The sequence below is a fragment of the Podarcis cretensis genome (assembly GCF_951804945.1).
Source record: "Podarcis cretensis genome assembly, chromosome: 6".
In the NCBI taxonomy this organism is placed as follows: Eukaryota; Metazoa; Chordata; class Lepidosauria; order Squamata; family Lacertidae; genus Podarcis; species Podarcis cretensis.
This window is the reverse complement of record NC_137175.1, coordinates 6,710,781-6,734,977: the sequence shown is the minus strand read 5'-3', so window position 1 is coordinate 6,734,977 and position 24,197 is coordinate 6,710,781. Positions and strand designations below refer to the sequence as shown.

General features: G+C 47.7%; 1 protein-coding gene and 1 long non-coding RNA gene across 3 annotated transcripts in view; one reads left to right on the top strand and one right to left on the bottom strand.

Moving 5' to 3' along the window:
* SAMD10 (sterile alpha motif domain containing 10) overlaps nt 1–24,197 on the top strand; it is a 53,537-nt gene that overhangs the window by 1,097 nt on the left and 28,243 nt on the right. The window lies entirely within an intron of this gene.
* Nucleotides 19,150–24,177, bottom strand: LOC307218111. The gene is made up of 3 exons (XR_013839782.1): nt 23,202–24,177; nt 21,578–22,814; nt 19,150–20,438 (listed from the first exon to the last, which is right to left on the bottom strand). It is a non-coding gene; the product is annotated as an uncharacterized lncRNA (long non-coding RNA).

Sequence of the window (24,197 nt, the reverse complement as noted above, 5' to 3'; positions counted from 1 at the left end):
GCTGGGTTTCTGAAAAGATGTCTGACCTGGTAGCCGTCCCCTCCTGTCTAGGTAGGTTGCTGTGGCGTCCTCCCATGCGTGCACGGGGAGCACTCTGCACAGGCTCAGTGTCCCTCTTGACTTCCGATTCCAATGTCAGAGGTGAAAATGAGGCTCTGTGACTTGGCTGCTTTTGTGGTGGGGGGGGGGCGTCCTGGGCATCTTTAAAGTGAACAAAATGAAAACTGGCATCCCTGTGCACATTTGAGTGGAAGTCAGCTTCCTTGAGCTGGGGGTGCCTCTGTTCCTGATTTGACCTGTATGGGATGGGAAGTGTCTGAGACTGCCAACTGACAGCAGATTTAAGGAGGGAGGTTGCCACTGGGAATGCTTGTATCTCAGGCACAAGGAACACTGTGTTGCGGGGGCTATTTTAATTTCTTTTTTTATATATATAAAAAAAGAGGTTGCGGGTGTTAAGCCTGCTAAGCCCCAGTCTCTGGCCTGGTTACCCTCAGATGTTGTGTAGAGGTTATTCAGTGTGGGAGCGACTGCCATTCTGCACATGGTCAGGGGTACTCTTTGCTCTGCAGGTGCTTTTTACATTCCAAATTGCTGAAAACCATTCCCAGCCCTTAGAGAGGCTTCGCTTCTAATTAGACCTTCTGTGGAGTGCTGTGAGTTTTCCAAAGCAGAGTATATTCCACCTGTCCAATGTGAGAGCTGTAAAGTGCGATAAGAGAGAGAAAGAATAGCCTTGCATCCAGTTAGAACAGCTGTGCTGGATGAGACTGATAGGATGTGAAGTCCAAAATATCTGGAAGGCTCCCGGTTGCTGGAAGCACAGGGCAACTAAATAATGTTGCAGCTCGTATGCCAGCCATGTTTACTAGGGAGTAACTCCCACTGCTTGCAACAGTACTCATTCACAAGTACGTGCACTGAGCATTGACAGACATTTCCTAAACAAGGAGGCTCCCTTTGTACGGAGTGTTGGTCCATCCAGCTCAGTTATTTGTCTCCGTTGATCAGAAGCTGCAGTCCAGGATTTCAGACGGGAGTTTCTTGCAGCCCTAACTGGAAATGTCATTGGGAACTGAACCTGGGACATTTGGGTGTGATTCTACCACTGAGCTATGGTTCTTTCAATAAGCCCCACTGAGGCACTGTGGGTTAAAGCCTCAGCGCCTAGGACTTGCCGATCGAAAGGTCGGCGGTTCGAATCCCTGCGGCGGGGTGCGCTCCCGCTGCTCGGTCCCAGCGCCTGCCAACCTAGCAGTTCGAAAGCACCTCCGGGTGCAAGTAGATAAATAGGGACCGCTTACCAGCGGGAAGGTAAACGGCGTTTCCGTGTGCAGCTCTGGCTCGCCAGAGCAGCGATGTCACGCTGGCCACGTGACCCGGAAGTGTCTCCGGACAGCGCTGGCCCCTGGCCTCTTAAGTGAGATGGGCGCACAACCCCAGAGTCTGTCAAGACTGGCCCGTACGGGCAGGGGTACCTTTACCTTTTTAATTCTGAGCACATATACATGTTTAGGGACAGATACCTTTCCTAAACAAAACCACCCTGGAAGCAAGCCTTGAGGACTCGCAGATGTGTGTAAACAGCATTTCCATGCAATCTTCCAGACTGAATAATTCAGAGTAAATGTGGACGCGCGGTTCGGAGACTCACAGGGGCGAGAAGGCGGTAGAGGAGTAATCTCAAGATCCCCGCCGTGTTATCCCTCGACATCCTTTGATGACCTTGTCAAGCTCTGAGTGGCGAAAGAGTGGTCTCCATCAAGGTTCTCAGCAACCTCTTTTAAAAGGAGCAAAACGGGTTTCCGGTCAGCGTTTTGCAACTGCGAGGAAGGAGCCTGGGGTGGTAGTTATTCCACAGCGATGCACGACAACAGCATACTGCCGTCACATTTATACGGTGCTTTAAAATGTACAAAGCAGTCCATGTTCGTTCTGGACTAGACCAGCACACTACGCAGAACAGGCAGCAAGGAGGGCAAGAGTTCGGGCCCTCCAAACTAACTGGAGAAAATCCTCTGGGGTGAGAGTGGGGGGGGATCCGTGGCCCTCCAGATGTTGAGCAGAGGTCAGGGATGAAGGGACTGTACCCCAATATTTTTGACACCTTGTGGGAAGGATCCAAAGACATACCAGAAATCTAGGCTTCCACAGTTAAAGTGGATTTAAAGCGCTCTTGTTGCCCTAACAGAGCAAATTAACTTTAAAAAAGGACTTTTGGTGGATAGGAAGTTGGCAGGAAAACACATTGCAAAGTGTGGAGGGGGAATGAATGAACAATTAAGAGGAAGAGATTAGATAGATAGATAGATAGATAGATAGATCGAGCCAGCCAGCCAGCCAGCCAGCCAGCCCCTTGCAAGTGAATGGGAATGAATGCTCACTGTCGTATAAACACCCCATGGGCAGATAAGAATGAACGAGTAAAGCCTACATAAGATTTGGGAAAGCAAGTACTGTAAATGGGTTTCCTGGGCCAGACAAAATCTGAAAGACTGCATGGGCCCCATAATATCCTTCCTGGACCCTAGGGATATCATGTTGTTGGGTGGGACCACTTTCTCACCTTCTGCGCAAGCAAATCAAACAGAAGTTCCTCCTTTTTGCTCCATTCACTTTGATGGAACTGGAAAAAGAGGTCTCAGGAGAAGACATAATTGCTGCCCGCCACCACTTTTGCACTGGGAGACAGTGTATCGTAGTGGTTAGAGCTGAGTTTCAGACTAGGACCAGGGCAATCTGGGGTTGGCCCCCTATATCTGAGACATGAAACTGAATGGAGTGACTTGAACTAGTCACCCACCTACCCCGCAGGGTTGTTGTGAGGCTGGATTGGTGGATGGGAAATATACATGCTGCTTCTATATGGTGATGACCCTTGGGATCCCTTACAATTCTATGATTCTTGGAGGAAGGACAGGATACCAATGTAGCACTTGAGTAAGTTCCGTTGAGCAACTTCTCGTGAATAGACAGGCAGAGGCTGGTTGTTGTTCGTGAGTGCTTGGCTAGGCTGAGATTTGAACCCAGGACTTCTTGGGCCCCTCCGGACCGATGTCTTTTTGTGGATGTATCCTCCCAACATATCATTGACACAATAATGGTGGATTAAAGGTAAAGGACCCCTGACAGTTAAGTCCAGTCGCAGACGACTCTGGGGTTGCGGCGCTCATCTCGCTTTACTGGCTGAGGGAGCCGACATTTATCCGCAGACAGTTTTTCTGGGTTATGTGGCCAGCATGACTAAGCCACTTCTGGCACAATGGAACACCGAAACCAGAGCAGCGTACAGAAACGCTGTTTACCTTCCTGCCGGAGTGGTACCTATTTATCTACTTGCACTTTGACATGCTTTCGAACTGCTAGGTTGGCAGGAGCAGTGACTGAGCAACGGGAGCTCACCCCGTCGCGGGGATTCGAACCGCCGACCTTCTGATCAGCAAGCCCAAGAGGCTCAGTGGTTTAGACCACAGCGCCACCCGCATCCCTTCAGTGGCGCATTAGCTGTGGATTTATACTTGACCACCCGCATGCCCTTCTGCTTTATTAGTTCTGCAACACTTCTTACCGCATAATTGCTGGAAACAAAGCCGTATGTCTACCCTGAAACTTTTGCAGGTGCAGAGGTCATTGGAAGCAGGTTTGCGTATAACAGCCCAGATAGCATCACGAGTGGAAATCATCAGGAATGCAGAAGGAAAGGGATTTCTGCAGGGACCCTTTATTCCCTTACAGCTCAAGCCATGCAGCCATGATGTTTGAGGCTGCTCTCCTGTACAAAGCATGTAGCGCTAAGGTCATTCTATCTTGGAGTGCTTCACATGCAATATCTCAACTGTCATAGAATTGTAGAGGTGGAAGGGACCCTGAGGATCATCTAGTCCAGCCCCCTGCAATGCAGGAATATGCAGCTGCCCCATACGGGGATCGAACCTGCAACCTTGGGGTTGTCAGCACCACGCTCTGACCAGCTGTGCTATCCAGGCATCAGCCCTCACAACAGTTTTGCAAGGAAGGGATAGTTCCGTTGACAAAGCATAAGGCTCTTAATCTCAGGGTTGCGGGTTTGAGCCCCACATTGGGCAAAAGATTTCTGCATTGCAGGGGGTTGGGCTAGATGACCCTGGGGTTACCCATTCCAACTCTATGATTCTAAAACTGATTGCTGGTGGTTCATGTAAGGCAGAGGAATGGCGATGGCCCTAGGTAGCTTGAGACAAATGGGGCACCTGTGCGAGGGGATCCTGCTGTAACGAACAAAAGCAACACATCCGCATCAAACCAAACCAATATAAATTCCCCTTTCCCCAAATCAAGTCACTAGTCCATTTGATCTGTGAGCCACTTTGGTTTGCTTCTGGGCCGGATATGTTGGCAGCCGCCCCAGTTGTTTAAACAGCGGTGTGCCCTACTTACAGCACTAAAGAGGGGGACGACGGCCCCAGTTTGTTACAGGTGCTGGGAATTGTAGCTCTCAAATCCTGGGAATTATAGTTCACCACACACAGAGGTCTAATTCCCAGCACCCTTAACAAACTACAGCTCCCAGGATTCTTTGGGGGAGCCGTCTGCTTTATCTGGATGGTGAGCACGCAGCCATAGTCTAGCGATCTAACCATTGTGACACGCTATCTCTCTAGCATGGAAGGGGGGCTGGGTAAGCAGGTTGGGGAAGTAACCACTTTGGCCAGCCCCTGCCATCAAACAATTGCAGCTGTTTTGCTGCAAGTGCTGAAAGCTCTGGCTATTTCTCTCTGCGGTTCACGCTGCTTCCCAGCTGAGCAGGTGCCGATGTCCTTGCGTCACATCCTTGCTGTGGTTTGCGCTTAGCAGCCCATCCTAGCCTTAAAGGCTGAGGCAGGACAGCCAGCCCCGTGACTCAACTCAGTATTATTCCCATTTTACAGATAAGGAACTGAGACTGTGAGAAAGTGACTCACCCATGCCTCCTAGTGAGATTGCATCTCGCCAGAGATTTGTGAACTCCAAGATGCTGCTGTAAGATTTGGACCTGGCTGCTAGCCCAGCTGGCTTTTAAAAAAAGGCAAGGATTATGTCAAAATCATTGCAACTAAAAATATTATGAGCAAGTTCAGGCCTGATAGAAGCTGCATTATCTTTTCTGGCAGCTTGTACTCCCAGATAAGTGGGAGCCGGTTCTGATTACTTGCTGAAATGCACTTTGCACATGCTCGTGTTTTCTTTTTATTACTCGCATATTCCATAGCCAAACCCCAGAACAGTAAGTTCTTGGGCTGAGCATGGGCTCAAGTGCAGCCCCAGCAAAAAAAAAGCCCATTGATAAAACGTCCCCATCGTGTTTTACAGTGTAACAGTAATTTGAGTGTCTTACCCCTCAAAAAAGGAACGGAAAAAAGCTTGTCATAATATTTACGCAGAGGAGACTGACGCGGGGAGCTGGCGAAGCAAGATGTCGTGCTTGCAAAGTTGTTTCTTTCAGATGGGAAGGTGAAGAAAGGGGTCAAGTTGTTCTTTCTGATCACACCTCTGGGCTCAGTGGGCAAACACAGCCCAATTGTTCTCTTTGCAAAAAAAAGAGAGAGACCTCAGCGAGCAAGAAGGCGATCTCAACAGGGGCATGTAAGAATAGTTTGAGCACCTGGAGGTTCTTTCCACTGTGTTAAGTGGTCTCTCTTATATGCCGGCTTGGGGTGGAAATGAAACGGTTTCTTCTCCTGCCTCATTTCCAGTTGCTTTGAATGGCCACTGGAGAGGAGGAGTTTGGATTTGATATCCCGCCTTTCACTCCCTTTAAGGAGTCTCAAAGCGGCTAACAATCTCCTTTCCCTTCCTCCCCCACAACAAACACTCTGTGAGGTGAGTGGGGCTGAGAGACTTCAAGGAAGTGTGACTGGCCCAAGGTCACCCAGCAGCTGCATGTGGAGGAGCGGAGACGCGAACCCGGTTCCCCAGATTACAAGACTACCGCTCTCAACCACTACACCACACTGGCATTTATTCCTCTCCTCCCCCACCCAGATCCTCAACACATTAATATAAAGGACTTGTCACCTGCAAAAGAAGCCTAACAAATTCATCGTGTGGTCTCCATCTCCTCCAAACCCTCCTCCCTGGTCCTTCTCTGCTGTGTATGCAAATTCTTTGGGAGATATTCCAAACCACACAGATCAATCAAGTTCGTAGTGTTAGTTTATTGAATGATTTAAAAAACAGGGGAGGGCCTTTGGATTACGGGGTGCAAAAGCCTTCCTTATCGAGTGAACTCACGGGAGTAAGCTGCTTCTCTCTCATCCCTCTCTTGCTTGGTATCATCATCATCATCATTATTATTAAACAAAGAATCATAGAATCATAGAGTTGGAAGAGACCACAAGGGCCATCGAGTCCAACCCCCTGCCAAGCAGGAAACACCATCAGAGCACTCCTGACATATGGTTGTCAAGCCTCTGCTTAAAGACCTCCAAAGAAGGAGACTCCACCACACTCCTTGGCAGCAAATTCCACTGTCGAACAGCTCTTACTGTCAGGAAGTTCTTCCTAATGTTTAGGTGGAATCTTCTTTCTTGTAGTTTGGAACCATTGCTCCGTGTCCGCTTCTCTGGAGCAGCAGAAAACAACCTTTCTCCCTCCTCTATGTGACATCCTTTTATATATTTGAACATGGCTATCATATCACCCCTTAACCTCCTCTTCTCCAGGCTAAACATGCCCAGCTCCCTTAGCCGTTCCTCATAAGGCATCGTTTCCAGGCCTTTGGCCATTTTGGTTGCCCTCCTCTGGACACGTTCCAGTTTGTCAGTGTCCTTCTTGAACTGTGGTGCCCAGAACTGGACACAGTACTCCAGGTGAGGTCTGACCAGAGCAGAATACAGTGGCACTATTACTTCCCTTGATCTAGATGCTATACTCCTATTGATGCAGCCCAGAATTGCATTGGCTATCTGCCTCCCAAACTCTGTCCTTCCACTTCCTTTGATTCTCTCTGGGTGCTGTTATCAATCTGTTTTCCGTTCCTTCTAAGAACTTCTAAGAACACAAGAAGAACTCTTCTGGATCAGCATTCTGTTCTCACAGTGACCAAACAGGCGCCAGCAAGCAGGATTCGAACAGAGGAGCAGCATTCTCCCTTCCTGTGGTTTCCAGCCACTGGCATTCAGAAGCATTACTGACTCTGACCCAGTGGAGAAAGAGCATCATCATCATCTTCATTTTATCTGTATTCCGCCTTTCCATAGTTAAACCTATGCTCAAGGCGGCTTGCAACATGGCAAGATTTACATAATTACCAACGTAACAAAAGTCATAAGCAATAAATAAAACGCATCAAAAGGTACACAACCAAATGGAAAACATTTTCCATATACAGTAGACGCTCGGGTTGCAAACATGATCCATGTGGGATGCATGCGCAGGTTGCAATTCGGTGCTACTGCGCATGCAGAAAGCAAGATTTAGCGCTTCTGTGCATGCGCGACCACCGAAACCCGGAAGTAACCTGTTTCGGTACTTCTGGGTTTCAGCGGTCCGTAGCCCGAAAAAACGTAACCTGAAGCGTCTATAATCCAAGGTATGACTGTAAATCATAAAATCTAAAACTAAAAATGCAACATTAATATCAATAGCAATTTAAAATGATGTAGATAAATAAATAGATAAAAATAAAAACAATATTAAAAAAGGAGCCCTCTCTGTCAAGCAGCAGTAGTCCTTTATGGAGCCTGTCGGGCCCTGCCCCAAACCAGGTGGAGAGAAGCAAGGCATGGCCCTTTGTCTCCCAGCAGGTCAGTCCTGGGGTATCACCATCTTAGCTAGCAGCTATTGATAGGCCTTCTCCTCCATGAATTTGTCCAACTCTCTTTTAAAGCCATCCAAGTTGATGGCCCTCACTGCTTCTAGTGGAAGTGAGTTCCATAGTTAAACTCTGCACTGCATGAAAAAGTACTTTCTTTTATCTGGCCCTTCACATCTCTCTCTGTGGCCCTCCAAACTCTCCACAGGCCACGCCCCCATCCTTGAGCATTTCTGATTGGCTGGAATGCATCCTTGAACTGTGATGTTAGTGCCTCTTGCTCACCTGGAAGGAGGGTGGAGAGATGTATTGGTTGTGGGGGGGGAGACCTGTAAAATCCTGTGAATTTTTGCATAGGTGTTGTACAAAGGTAAAAAAAAAAAGTTTTATCCGTTGCTCTGCCCCTTTTTTGCACCTGGCCCTGACCAACACTGCAGTGTGGCCCCCGGAAGGGAATATGGCCCAGAAAAGTTCCCCATCCCTACTTCACAACTGGCCTGAGCTGCAGAAAGGAAAAGCTTTTATCGCTGCATCTGAAGCTGTCTTTCTGTAGGAGGAAAGAGACACCTGTTAAATTTGCCAATTAAGAATCCACAGGATGCAGGAAGGTCAAAGGATCTCAGCTGCAACCACAAGTTGTGTGAGTAAATGGATTTTTCGTAAAGGCACTCCGAGGCTGAGTTTGTTTCCTCCTAAAATTTTGTGCCACCTTTGGGGGCACAGCCCACCTTAGGCGACTCATGTTGCCGTGAAAACAAAAAAACACAATGGTCTCAAATAAGCAAAACTAACTAAGGCGTTAAGGTCCGTATAGTAAAAGCTATGGTTTTCCCAGTAGTGATGTATGGAAGTGAGAGCTGGACCATAAAGAAGGCTGATCGCCAAAGAATGGATGCTTTTGAATTCTGGTGCTGGAGGAGACTCTTGAGAGTCCCATGGACTGCAAGAAGATCAAACCTCTCCATTCTGAAGGAAATCAGCCCTGAGTACTCACTGGAAGGACAGATCCTGAAGCTGAGGCTCCAATATTTTGGCCACCTCATGAGACGAGAAGACTCCCTGGAAAAGACCCTGATGTTGGGAAAGATGGAGGGCACAAGGAGAAGGGGATGACAGAGGATGAGATGGTGGAACAGTGTTCTCGAAGCTACCAGCATGAGTTTGACCAAACTGCGGGAGGCAGTGGAAGACCAGAGTGCCTGGCATACTCTGGTCCATGGGGTCACGAAGAGTCGGACACGACTAAACGACTAAACAACAATAACGACAACAAACCAAGGCCTTAACAAGGATTAAAAAGCCCTGTTTTTTCCAGTCTGCATGTGGTGGTGACTTTCTCTGTGTGTGCCTGAAGAGTGGCAAGTACGGTGACTGCTCCATCATTCTTCTTAGATCCTGGCATTCCACCTGGAAGGGGGAGCAGGAAAGATCAGCACCGACACAGGAAAAAGGCTCTGTCTTCCTCAGAGGAATAAACGACAGTGACTCAAAGTTAATTTTTAAAAAGGATCATAGTCAGCATCTAAAACTAGAAATCATTCCGTGGTCTGCTGCCATCGCTTTCAGCAATATTCACGTGGTCCAGTACAGAGTTGGGAGAGAATTTTGGAGGCACTGCCCTAGCTGGCTAGTTTTCTGTGTGTCGGGGATATTTATATATGTGTGTATTGAATTCATTTGCCAGGACAGTCTGAAGTGCAGATCCGTCAGTGAGGACTAGTCCTAAGAGCCAAGCTTAATAATAATAATAATAAATAATAATAATAATAATTTTTATTTATACCCTGCCCTCCCCAGCCAGAGCTGGGCTCAGGGCCGCTAACACCAATAAAAACCCAGTAAAAGCATAAGGGGGGGGGAGAGAGGGGGATGGAAAACCAATTTAAAATACAGGTTAAAATGCAATTTAAAATGCAGCCTCATTTTAAAATAGCTGATAAATCAAGACCATAAGGGGAGGGAAACATAAGGGTCAGACCAAATCCAAACCAAAGGCCAGGCGGAACAGCTCTGTCTTGCAGGCCCTGCAGAAAGATGTCAAGTCCCGCAAGGCCCTCGTCTCTTGTGACAGAGCGTTCCACCAAGTCGGGGCCAGTACTGAAAAGGCCCTGGCCCTAGTTGAGACCAATCTAACCACCTTGCAACCTGGGACCTCCAAAGTGTTGTTATTTGTGGACCTTAAGGTCCTCCACGGGGCATACCAGGAGAGGCGGTCCTGTAGGTATGTGGGTCCTAGCCGCCTTAATTTGTTTACTTAATATTGTGCCTTATTTTGTTTACTTCAGTTCTCAATTATTTCCCATGAGCATCCCGAAACAATTTACAATATAACAGCACACACACACACAAAGTTGCATATGTAAAAGCATCTTTTAATAGAATCCTAGAAGGGACCCCTTGTGTCATCTAGTCCAACCCCCTGCAATACAAGAATTGTTTGCCCAGTGTGGGGCTCCACCCTGCTCTATCATATGAATAAGAAAGAAAACATTTTAACAACAACAGCACATACATAAAATCACTTAAAATCCAAGACAGATGCCAAGCTTGTTGTGCAAGAGGAGCATCTTCAGCAGGCGCACCAAACTGCCTTGCTCTCTTGCGCCCGCGCTGTGCTTGTGGGATTCCCAGAGGCATCTGGCCATCGTCCTCTGTGGGAGACAGATTGCTGGACCAGATGGGTCTTTGGTCTGATCCAGGAGAGCCTTTACACATGCTGTAGCTCCCATCTCCTTCCGCATCATGTGAGACTCTTCTTCTGTGCTCCTTGTATTTATCGTGTTTTTAATATTGTGAACCATCCAGAGTGGCTGGGGAAACCCAGCCAGATAGGTGGGATATAAATAATATATTATTATTACAGTCATACCTCATGTTACGTTTGCTTCATGTTACATTTCTTCAAGTTGCGTCCCACAGTGACCCGGAAGTACTGGAAAGGGTTACTTCCGGGTTTCGCCACTCATGCATGCGCAGACGCACAAAATGATGTCACACACGTGTGCAGAAGCGGCGAATCGCAACCCGCGCGTGCACAGACGCGCTGCTGCGGGTTGCATTCCTTTCATGTTGCGAACGGGCCTCCGGAACGGATCCCGTTCGCAACCAGAGGTACCACTGTATTATTACTACTACTCCTATGGCAAAATCAGCCTGAGAATTTTCTGGACCACATTGTTGTCGTTTAGTCATTTAGTTGTTTCCGACTCTTCGTGACCCCATGGACCAGAGCACGCCAGGCACTCCTGTCTTCCACTGCCTCCCGCAGTTTGGTCAAACTCATGGACCACATAGGATTACGAATATCCTAACATTTCTATCCCACTTCCCCCCCAAGGAACTCAATGTGGCATGCGTGGTTCTCCCTCTCTTCATTTCATCATCACAGAAACCCTGTGATATATTTGATGCCGAGACAGTGGCTGGCGAGGTCCTGTGAGGTTCATGGACACGTGGGAATTTAAATCCTTGTATCCCGGGTCTTAGTCCCACAGTCTAACCGCTATGCCAGTGTCTCTGTAAAAAGTCTCTGAAGCTGCTTCTTGCATCTCAAGCAAGACGATGAATTAAACTTCCCCTACCTCCCAGAGTCCTGAGGAAACTCGGGGGATGCTGCGCACTAAACCAAAAAGTATATACCGTAATTACACTCGCACAATAAACATCACGTCCAGTTTGATTCTTAAGAACCCAACAGTCTCTCCTTTGGAAGGAAAGCTGCTCTGCTAATGATGCTCCGAGTTTGTTACCTCTCACGGAAGAGGGATTAAAACCAATATGTTCAGCCGAAGAAAAGAAGTTAGACCACAGCGAGCGCTTCCTTCCTGCCTGGTTCTCTGATCAAGTACAGCTAGTACATAAAAAGCTGCGGTGGGAAGGCGCTGGATCCATGTGATTGATTCTCCTTTCCAAAGGAATCCCAGGGGACTCTTGATTTTCTTTGTTGCCTGTTACTGAAGAACATGTACCTAGCTTGTCGTTCCTGACCACAAATCCATTTCCCCGCCTGGAGATAAATAGCTCATAGGATCTGGAGGCTAACTGCCCTATTTCCAAAGCACTTTAAAGTCATATGTTGTGTGGGTTGCACTCAGCAAGGAAGTACGTGTCTCAGCTTTGCGAGCCGACCTGATCCTATGTTTGTTTACTCAAGGAGTGCTTCTCCCTAGATGAACTGACCTGGACCCTGAGATCATCATCTGAGGCCCTTCTTCACGTGCCTCCTCCATGAGAGTGTCATAGGGTCTTTTCTGTGGTGGCTCCCCACTTGTGGGATGCCCTTCCCCAGGGAGGCAAGCCTGCCACCTTTCTTGCATATCTTTGGGTGCGAGATGAAAACATTTCTCTATAACCAGGACTATCCTACTTTTAGAAGACATCTGAAGGCAGCCCTATTTAGGGAAGTTTTTAATGTTTAATGCTATATTGTGTTTTTAATATTCGATTGGGAGCTGCCCAGAGTGGCTGGGGAAACCCAGCCAGATGGGCGGAGTATAAATAATAAAATTATTATTATTATTATTATTACTACTACTACTACTACTACTATATTTGACTAACATTTCATGGCCTTTTAAATGTGCTTGTGGGAGGGTTTTATTTATTTTTGTGTAATTGTGTACTTTATGTTCTCATTTTATATTTTCATGTTGCAAAGCACCATACAAATTTATACAAATTTAATAAATAATATACACATTTAATAAATAATAATGTAATGCTGAAAAGTAATTCTCTGTCTCTCTCACACCAATGCTGTGTCCTTCATTCCTCCCCAATCACGTGCCTTCCAGATGTTTGGGGAAGCAACTGCCATCAGCCCCAGCCATGAGACATCTGGATGGCACCAGGTTGCGGAAGACTGTTCCAATGGTTTGATTGCTGGACTGGAACCAGGGAGACCGGGGTTCGAATCCCCAGTCGAGAAGCCCACCTCTCAGCCGAACCTGCCTAACAGGGTTGTTGAGAGGAGGCAGGAGAGAAGAATAATGGAAGTCGCAACAGGGAACCAAGTGCGGCTCAGTGAGAAAGCAAGAAGTGCAGGGCTTTCAGCAGATGACTGTAGCAGCTGGCATATCCTGGAGCTTCCACAGTCACTCAGAGGCTTCTCATTGCCCTCTGCTCCTGTGGTTTCCAGCAACAGGTATTTGGAAGCTAGTTGTGGAGGCAGAGCAAGCATGTGTGCTGCTTGGATTTCTTCAGCAGCTGCACCGCAGCAAGATATTCAGCAGGAATAGCTTGCTCCTTCACTCCATGCTGCAAAAAGCTGCATCCATTGAGTGTATTATGCAGTGCTGTGCCTCTGTCAGGGCAGTACAGTCATACCTCTTGTTAATTTAGCTTCAGGTTATGTCTTTTCAGGTTGCGTCCCGCGGCGATCCGGAAGTACCGGAAAGGGTTACTTCCGGGTTTCGCTGCTCGCGCATGTGCAGACGTGCAAAATGATGTCACATGCATGCACAGAAGCGGCAAATTGTGACCCACGCATGTGCAGACGCGGGTTGCATTCTCTTCAGGTTGCGAACAGGGCTCCAGAATGGATCCCATTCGCAACCAGAGGTACCACTGTATACATTTCAACGTTCCTGGCCAAAAACTGGGACACGCATCTTCTGGGTTAGTGACCCGCATGAGATCACAGCCGCTAAAAAGGGGTGCTTGGGGGTGTGTGAGATCACTTGAGATCTCGACGCACCAAATAGCTGCCGTTCTCTCGCATGAAAAATAGAGGATGTCCTGGTTTTCCCAAGGCATTTGCAGGGTATGGGGTGGGGTGGAGATGCAATCCTTGATGGCAGGGGAAACTTTTTCCTTTCCAAGATACCATATTTTTTGTTCTATAAGACTTGCTTTTCCCATCCTAAAAAGTAAGGGGAAATGTGTGTGTGTCTTATGGAGCGAATGCAGGCTGCACAGCTATCACAGAAGCCAGAACAGCAAGAGGGATTGCTGCTTTCACTGCGCAATGATCCCTCTTGCTGTTCTGGCTTCTGAGATTCAGAATATTTTTTTTCTTGTTTTCCTGCATCTTGTGGTCTGGTGCGTCTTATAGAGCGAAAAATACGGTACTCTCTTCTCTCCCCTCTTCCTCTTTCGCCGCCTCCTCCTCCTCCGTGGGGTTTGGCAAATTAAAGAACTTTCCTTCACAGGAGCAGTGAAATTGAGTGTTTATGAAGCCATCTTGGAAGCTTTGACCTGAACGCATTTGCAGAAGTGCTGAGTGGTGTTCTGGTAATAAAGGGGCTAATAAATCAAAGAGAGTTGTTCAAAGGCGTTGTTTTCGTTGTTTCCCACCCTCTAGTTGCTTAATTTAATTTTTTTTGGTAGAAAAAACGACTGGAGAGCAGAAGCGATAAAGGCTGTGCTATTGTTAGCTGAAGGTGAGGGGGGGAGCGTTGTTGTTGTTTTAATTTTATGGTTCGGAAGTGGTGTTGATTATGTTGAAAATTAGGCGTGGTAGAAAATGCCCGCTGTGACAAAAGTGACAGCTTGGCAAAGCAGGAGCCAAGATGTACATCACGGCCAGGAAATCACAGAAAGGAAAGCAATGTGGGGACTTTTGCAGTTGAGAAGAGACTGGCTCACCTCTTCCTGCCCTTTTCAGTTGCCTAAGTCATGGGTAGGCAAACTAAGACCTGGGGGCCGGATCCGGCCCAATCGCCTTCTAAATCCGGCCTGTGGATGGTCCAGGAATCAGCGTGTTTTTACATGAGTAGAATGTGTCCTTTTATTTAAAATGCATCTCTGGGTTATTTGTGGGGCATAGGAATTCGTCCCCCCAAAAAAATATAGTCCGGCCCCCCATAGGGATGTCATGTCAGCATCGCCCTTGAGCCAGTGTAGCAACTGGACTCATGCACTACAGCCCCGACTGGGCTAGGCGAGCTGGGTAGCACTGCCAGAGACCACCTTTCTCACAGGAACAGGTCACAGTGCTGTGGACTCACAGCTTGGAGCTGAGAGCACCGGATTCACTGTCTCAATAATACAGCCGTTGCGCAGCAGCGTTTTGCAGAGTCTTGCAGAGTATAAACCACTCGGAGAGCAGCTCTGTAGAATATCTTCCTTTTATTCTATAACTACAGCTATAATGCAAAACTATAAGGTAAAGGTAAAGGTACCCCTGCCCGTACGGGCCAGTCTTGACAGACTCTGGGGTTGTGCGCCCATCTCACTTAAGAGGCCAGGGGCCAGCGCTGTCCGGAGACACTTCCGGGTCACGTGGCCAGCGTGACATCGCTGCTCTGGCGAGCCAGAGCCGCACACGGAAACGCCGTTTACCTTCCCGCTGGTAAGCGGTCCCTATTTATCTACTTGCACCCGGAGGTGCTTTCGAACTGCTAGGTTGGCAGGCGCTGGGACCGAGCAGCGGGAGCGCACCCCGCCGCAGGGATTCGAACCGCCGACCTTTCGATCGGCAAGCCCTAGGCACTGAGGCTTTAACCCACAGCGCCACCTGCGTCCCACTAATACAAAACTATATACAGAGCTAAAAGATCTAAGCATACATCAATGCTACTTTGAGTGCCTGCAGCTGCTCTTAGCAGCAACCTTATCTCTAAACACGATCTCTAGCACTCACTCTCTCTCCGACACACTGACTGACTCTCTCACACACTGACATGTGGTGCTGGGCAGAATAACTAGATAGCAGGACACGCCTCCTCCTCTCTGGAGAGTCAGCAGCTCCTCAGGAGATTCTTGGATATGGGAGGGGTGAAATCTCCTCAAGGGAGAGTGGACCGGCCCCCTGCTGTAACAGTTTGCTGACCCCTGCCCTAAGTTGACAGGTAAATAAAGGTGGCTTCTGTATTTAGCATGCAGGGTAAGGTCGCTCTTTAATGAAGTGCATAAGAACATAAGAAGAGCCTATCTAGTCCAGCATCTTGTTCTTACAGTGACTGACCAGATGTCCATAGAAAACACACAAGCAGGGTCTAAGCGCAACTCTCCCCTCTGGTGTTTTCCAGCAACTGATACTCAGAAACAGTGCGGCCTCCGACCGTGCAGGCACAAGCAAAGCCATTGCAGCTAGTAGCCCCCAAGAGCCCTCTCCTGTAGGAATTTGCCTGATCGTCTTTTAAAATCTAGGTCGGAGGCCATTCACTGTCTCAAGTGGTGGTGAGTTCCGTAGTTTAATTACATGTGTGATGCAAGCAGCATAAACTGGGGTGGGAGCTATCAGTGTCAGAACAGGCATGCAGGATTAACCTTCTCCTGTGATGCTGCTGTCCTGAAGGAGCCAATCACAGAATTGTCGAGTTGGAAGGGACCCCCAGAGTCATCTAGCCCAACCCCTTGCAATGCAGGAATCTCAACTCAAGCATCCAAGATAGATGGGCATCCAACCTCTGCTTAAAAACCTCCAAGGAAGGAGAGCCCACCACCTCCCGTTGGAGTCTGTTCCATTGTCGAACAGCTCTTATTGTCAGAAAGTTCTTCCCAATGATTAGTCGGAATCTCCTTTCTTGTAACTTATGAACTGCTTCTAAGAAGAAGAAGAGGAGGAGGAGGAGTTTGGATTTGATATCCGGCTTTATCACTACCCGAAGGAGTCTCAAAGCGGCTAACATTCTCCTTTCCCTTCCTCCCTCACAACAAACACTCTGTGAGGTGAGTGGGGCTGAGAGACTTCAGAGAAGTGTGACTGGCCCAAGGTCACCCAGCAGCTGCATGCGGAGGAGCGGAGACGCGAACCCGGTTCCCCAGATTACGAGTCCACCGCTCTTAACCACTACACCACACTGGCTCTTCTAACCACCTCTGAAGCTAAAATTTGCTGTGCAAAGAGGGGGAATGCCAGCTGGTGTCTAAGGCAGATTTCCTCTCAATGCAAAGAGTCAATTTTGTTGAGTGGACCACAGCAAGGGGAAGGAAGGAAGAAATTCTGCTTCTCGCTTGGACTACTACAATGCGCTCTATGTGGGGCTACCTTTGAAGGTGACCCGGAAAATACAACTAATCCAGAATGCGGCAGCTAGACTGGTGACTGGGAGTGGCCGCCGAGACCACATAACACCAGTCTTGAAAGACCTACATTGGCTCCCAGAACGTTTCCGAGCACAATTTAAAGCCGTAAACAGCCTCAGCCTTGTATATCTGAAGGAGCGTCTCCACCCCCATCGTTCTGCCTGGACACTGAAGTCCAGCGCCGAGGGCCTTCTGGTGGTTCCCTCATTGCGAGAAGCCAAGTTACAGGGAACCAGGCAGAGGGCCTTCTCGGTGGTGGCACCTGCCCTGTGGAACTCCCTCCCAGCAGATGTCAAAGAGATAAACAACTACCTGACATTTAGAAGACATCTGAAGGCAGCCTTGTTTAGGGAAGCTTTTAATGTTTGATGCATTGCTGTATTTTAATATTTTGTTGAAAGCCGCCCAAAGTGGCTGGGGAAGCCCAGCCAGATGGGCGGGGTATAAATAATAAATTATTATTATTATTATCTACACCTGCTAAGGATTCTGATGGATATCAGCCAGCCAGAGACACACACCCTATTTACTATTTGCATTTTTGTAAAGGTTAAATGCAAATAATTTGGCTTCAAGTGGATACAGTGAACCTGTAGGGGAGGTCTAGTCTCAAGCTGTGCACCATTGGGTCAATTTTCACCCATCAGCTATGCTGGCAGGGGTTGATGGGAGTTCTGGTCCATCAATATTTAGAGGGTACCATATTGGCGGCCCCTTCATTGTAAATTCTGCGGAGAATCCCTCACACACAAATGGGGCAGATCCTGCCATCGCAAAGCTGATTTCCCCCTTCCCCTGAGTTTATTGTATTTGTTATTTAAACATGTCTATGCTGCGTTTCAGGGCAAGAACCCTCCCGAGATTGTCATGCACGTATAAATAAAACGTAAAATGCAAAACTGAAACCTCTTCTTCCAATAAAACTAAGCTGTTAAAACGGCAGTTTAAAATCATTTCACGGCACAACACTCATATAACACCAATTAAAGCAATCTAGAGGAAACCATTTTAAGAGCTGGAGAGGTCTAAACCATGAAATCGTCAAAAATTGCACCCACTTACAGCATCTCAAAAGACACTTCTCTGCGGTGTCAGGGCGCTAACTTCCCCTCCCCTTTTTCTCTGTCACACAGTTTGGTGTTAGGTTGCCAGCTCAGATCCAGACCCCAAAATGGCGCTTGAAGAAGAAGAGGAGGAGGAAGAAGAAGAATTTCATTATTCATACCCTGCCCATCTGGGTGGCTTTCCCCAGCCACTCTGGGCATAAAACTGTTCATTAATGTTATTATTATTCCATAGAATACAGAGCTCACAGAATCAAAGAACTGCAGAATTGGGACTGCCAAGGTTCATCTAGACTGACCCTCTACAATGTAGGAATGACGACTAAAGAATCCCCGACAGGTGGTCATCTGACCTCTGTTTAAGAACCTCCAGCGAATGAGGAGGTGTCCACCACCTTCCGAGTTGCATGGAACGATTCTCATGTATCTAAACCTAATTGATCGATCAATTAATTACTTAAACAAATGGTGATAAATCAACCCCCCCCCCCAAAGCGTTTTTGCAGCCGGGCCCAGCATCAGCACCCAGCACCTGTGAGCAGCTGTCAGTCACTGGCCCAGCAGGGCAGGTTGTCACTCTGGAGCCAGACATCTGGGTCTGCAAACCACTGTTTAAATTTCCCACCATCCCCCAAAATTATCAGGGACGTTGCTGGGAATTTTAAGGGTCAGTTATCACATTTACATCACACCTTTCCTCCCATTTTATCCTCACAACAGCCCTGTGAGGTCGGTTAGGCTGTGACCAGCCCAAGGTCACCCATGAGCTTTATGTTTGAGGGAGGATTCGAACTCTGGTCTTCCAGGTCCCAGTCTGATGCTCTAACCCATGGGTAGGCAAACTAAGGCCCAGGAGCTGGATCCAGCCCAATCGCCTTCTAAATCTGGCCCGCGGACGGTCTGGGACTCAGTGTGTTTTTACATGAGTAGAATGTGTGCTTTTATGTAAAATGCATCTCTTGGTTATTTGTGGGGCATAGGAATTTGTTCATTCCCCCCCTCCCAAAAAATATAGTCCAGCCCCCCACAAGGTCTGAGGGGCAGGGGACCGGCCCCCTGCTGAAAAGGTTAGCTGACCCCTGACTGCTATACCACACTGTGGCTCTTTTTTATGGATCATGTCATGCCACGAATTTTGGAGTGGTATTGATCAAGGAGGGACGCGGGTGGCGTTGTGGTCTAAACCACAGAGCCTAGGACTTGCCGATCAGAAGGTCAGCAGTTCGAATCCCCGCGATGGAGTGAGCTCCCGTTGCTCAGTACCAGCTCCTGCCAACCTAGCAGTTCAAAAACACGTCAAAGTGCAAGTAGATAAATAGGTACTGCTCCGGTGGTAAGGTAAACGGCGTTTCCGTGCGCTGCTCTGGTTCACCAGAAGCGGCTTAGTCATGCTGGCCACATGACCCGGAAGCTGTACGCCGGCTCCCTTGGCCAATAAAGCGAGATGAGCGCCGCAACCCCAGAGTCGACCACGACTGGACCTAACGGTCAGGGCTCCCTTTACCTTACTGCTGTGTCACGAAATTTTACGCAGTGTGGAGGTATATCTGCCGGAGAGCCACCGTTCCGCAGCACAATGGGCAATGCAGCGTAAAAGGAACATCAGAAACCAGGGCAGAGGTGCTAGTATTATAACCAGGAAAGCTGAGGCAACCAGCCCCACATCTGAATGCACCCTCAGAGAGCAGAACTTGAGGGACTCCCATCGGAGAGCCGTGTCACGCAGGCAGTAATGAATGTGTCTGCAAGGGTCATTCAGGCTTGCTCATCTGGGTGTATGAAAGACCCTGGAAATCCCCACTTGACATGGGATTAAGAGGGGCTGAGCTGCGGAAGTGGGCAGCAGATTTAGAAGTCTGGTGGCGTTTGTGGATTAAGCTGTTTTCCAGCCCTTTGCATTCTGCCTCGTTTTGCATGGCCCGCCTTGAGAGTGAATGAAACCAGCGAGGGGCTGGGGGAGAAAGGGATTATCGGATGGGGCGGACGATGAGGCAAGAGGAAGGGGGGAGCTCCCCTAGCCAGCGGGAGAGTGTTGTGTGTGCACGCAAAGGATGCCAAGCTCTTAATCCTCCTCTTTTAATTACAAGGCCCAGATAGGTAGCTTCCAGGAACTCGGGGGCACGGGAAAGAAGCAGGGGACAGACTGCGGTTTGTGCGAAAAGACGGAAGCAGCAGTCGGAGGGAATTGTTTGAGGCGTTGTGAAGAAGGGGAAAAGAAATGAAAGCGAGCAGATCCCTCAAAAAAGGCACTATGCATTCACTCACATTTCGCCATCTTTCCTTTATCCCTCTTTCCCTCAAGGTTTCCAACCTGCCAGCATCTCAGCGGCCCCAACCAATCAACACCTGAGTGGCCCAACCATTAAAAGTGTGTTGTGCTAACAGAACCATAGTCTAAACAGCCAGCAAATTCCAGATTCTGCAAGCTCCAACTAGAACCTGCTAGCAGAGCACCCAGCAATATGAAAGTATTTTGCAGAAACAAAATAATAACATGATTTTTAAATGGGTAGTGTAATTTGTGAGCTTGGACCATGCCAAAAAATGGGCCGAGTCCACCCAAAGTCACATTTGGTCCACCATCTTGATTCAAAATGTCACCCAGCATCCAGGCATCAATGAAGACTGCTGCGCTTGAGGCATCTAATCATAAGCCTGCATTTTTATCAAAGCTTATATTTTTTGATCAGGGCCTGTATCTTAAAATGAGCTTAAAGATCTTCAAATGTTCATGCCAGGCAGAAGAGCAGCTGCCTAAGAACCTTGGCAAAATGTTTTTACTCCTAGACAAGGGGCCCCCCTGATTTATAGCAGAAAACAATTCTCAAAGTCGTAAAAAGGGAATTACAGGCTGAGAGCCAAGGTTACACTGACCCTACAAATTAAGGGTTGATAAATAGTAAAATGAGCCATATCTTCTTCCTAAGGTTAAAAAGGCCAAGAGCAAATTGAAAAGCAACTGGTCTGGCTGGCAGAAAGAGAGCATTTTTGGGAAGTCTTTTCTAAAGCTGTTTCTTTCTTAAACTAAGATCCTTTTAAGATTTCTTTTCCTTTTAAAATGTTATTTATGTATTAAATATATTAGCTTAAATATAATTATGCAAAGGATTTAAGAAATGCTAGATTCTTATTTCATATAGTTGTAAGAGTTGTAACTATCCTGAAATTAAGTCAGCCACCAGCCCAGCCTCCTGCCAGACAGGAGACGCCATCGAGCACTCCTGATATATGGTTGTCAGGCCTTTTGTTTAGAAACCTTCAAATGAAGGAGATCTCTCAATGCTGATGTGAACTCAAAATCCTTGACATATGTTTAAGATAAAAATTTGAGATTAAACCATCTGTTTTGGAAGGCAATAGGGCAAGGAGGGCAAGAGGTGAGCTGGTAATTAAGATTCCTTGTTGAGACACATGTAAGATATATTACTACTTATTTGTCATTTATAGATAGAAGAATATATAGCTTTTTGATTCCCATAAAAGGACAGAAGGAAATGGGTGTATCTTTTGTGATTGGTTCTAGCAAACAGCCAATAGGAATTTCAACCAGGCTGATTGGACAGAGGCAGCCACAGGAGGAGCAAGGGGGCTGGATTAAGGAAATTTAAGTGCTGGCCAGAATGGCAAGAGGCCAGGCCAGAGCTTGGTAACCATATACCACTGTGCCTCATATTTATTTGTCTGACAAATAAATTATTATTTTAATTTCTCTATTGCTGCGTTGAATATTTCATTCCAGCTAAGTGTTAACCACAAGCAGGGTGCTACACACTCTGGCTCGGGAACCCTTGTGCCAAATTTGGTGACTATATCTCAAGAGATGGCCAAACGTATGCCAAAAAAATATGGGCAAAGTCGCACCAAAATCACATTTCAGTGTGGCATCTTGAATCAGAATTGCACCCAGCATTGAAACATCAACAAAGACTGTCCCCCCTATAACCCTCATTCCAAGTTTAGCGATGATACCTTAAGGGGCAACCAAATCCATTGGGAAAGTTGTACCAAAGGCACATTTTGGGATGGGCAAATGAGATGAGGTTAGTTCCAAAGAGGTTGTTGTGGTTGGGAAATTGCCTATTCCACAAGGTGGTCTCCAACTGGCCTTAGATAGGCTTGCCCTCTCCTCCGTTAAGAGACCAAGTGTGCTGACTGGGACTGCAACTTGACTCTGCAATAACTGGGGAAGTCCAGGGGCTGGTAGCCAGAAATGCCCTTCACCAGCTTCATAGCAGCCCTGCATGGAGACATCTGGCCTGTAGACTTTGAAGGCAACCCAAGGGTCAACCAGCCCAATCCTTGGAAGGCAAGAATAACCCATGTTCCGCTCATGCCCAGCTCAGGTTTGTCATTCGCTGTAGGCTGGGCTTCTTTTAAAGACAACCTGGAAAGTTGTTGTAAACAAAAAAAGTCTGCCCTTTTCCCTTCTGGGGTATCCAAGAGCCCATATAGAGTCCTTACATAGATTCCCTACTGGTAGGAGAAAATAACAGAGGCCAACCAAAGAATATTGAGAAGCAAAGCAGCTAGTAAGCTTGATTTTTATTGATCTGTTGCAGTAGAGTCCTCACTCACCACACGCAGGAGGGAGGAGGAACCCAGAACAATGGCGCGCAAGGCCTTATGTAGACATTTTAAATTCCCTGCCCTGGAGCTCCAGACCACCCCTCCATACATCATACATACATCACAGAAGGGGTGTAGCTCAAGACCACCCCCCAGATACCTACATCACAGAAAAGGTGGTCTAAAGCAGAAATTTGAATGTTGCTTTTCCTGTTTGCCAGGTTATCTGATTGCCTTTCCTGATTGTCTTTCCTGATAGTCTGTCACCCATTAAAATGCTGATTACTCAATTCCTGAGACAATGGGAAGGCTCCCTGACACCCCTCCCTCCTTGCAGGGAAAACATTTGATCAGTTGGGGAATCAAAATGGTTTCAGATCAGTCTACCTGTGCTGATCTATGTACGTGCTTGGTTGGTGCACTTATGAACATTTAACATATATCTAAGACCCCAAAGGGACGCAGGTGGCGCTGTGGGTTAAAGCCTCAGCGCCTAGGGCTTGCCAATCGAAAGGTCGGCGGTTCGAATCCCTGCGGCGGGGTGCGCTCCCGCTGCTCGGTCCCAGCGCCTGCCAACCTAGCAGTTCGAAAGCACCTCCGGGTGCAAGTAGATAAACAGGGACCGCTTACTAGCAGGAAGGTAAACGGTGTTTCCGTGTGCGGCTCTGGCTCTGGCTCTGGCTCTGGCCAGAGCAGCGATGTCACGCTGGCCACGTGACCCGGAAGTGTCTCTGGACAGCGCTGGCCCCTGGCCTCTTAAGTGAGAAGGGCGCACAACCCCAGAGTCTGTCAAGACTGGCCCGTACGGGCAGGGGTACCTTTACCTTTACTTAAGACCCCAAAATTCCTATCACAAAGTTAATGCCTCCTGCAAAATGTGGCTGTGAAGAGCATTTCTTAGAGTGGTACCATATAGATGCGTTAGAATAACATGCATTTTTATTTAAATCTCTTTTTTTCACATTGCAGTTCCCGTTTACAAAAAGGAAGCGGTTCAGACGGCCACCTCCCCTCCTTTCAACCCCACCCAGCATTTGGTGCAATGAAATCAGGATCCCTGGTGGAGCGACTGTGCGCTCCCGTTTGTTCTGCCACTGTTCCAAACTGGAACCCTTTTACCCTGGAACGAAAGATGTTCCCTGCACCCCGAACGGATGTGCAAATTGTATCTCCTGAGCTTGAGGCTCTGCACCCTGTTGTGTCATATAATGAGAGAGTCTGACCTCGTGAGTTGACCAAAGGCCCTCCAGGCCTGGACTCCTCCATCAAAGTGTGAATCTGTTTGCCGTTCCCGAAATCCCTCTTTATTTACGGCTCCGTTTCCTTCCATCTGCTCCTGCTGTTGCTCAGCCAGCCTCTTGCTTTACCGTATTTTTAACTAGTCCAAAATCAGCAGTTAGCTTCGAAAATGAGAGTTCCCCAGCGCTTGGTGACAACTCATGCGATGATACCGATTTATTCAGCAAGCTGCCCATTTTTTAAAGTACCTGTACAAGGTATATCCATTCCAACACACTATTCCTTTAAAGCACACGTGCAAAGAATCCTGTGAACCCTCATTCATCCCTCCTGGAACTACAGTTCCCAGCACCTGTAATGAACCGCAATTCCCAGAATTCTCCTGGGGAAGCATCGTGCTTTAAATGTATGGTGTGTGCACGGCACAAGTGTACCGGTTTTCATGCACTTTGAGAACTGTGTCCCAATCACACCTCTCAGGTGAGACACCGTTCTGAAATCATGCAGTGTAGGCATAAACAGTGAATAATCCGAGCCACGCAGGGCAGCATTCTTACAGTTTCGTAAGATTTATTATTATTATTATT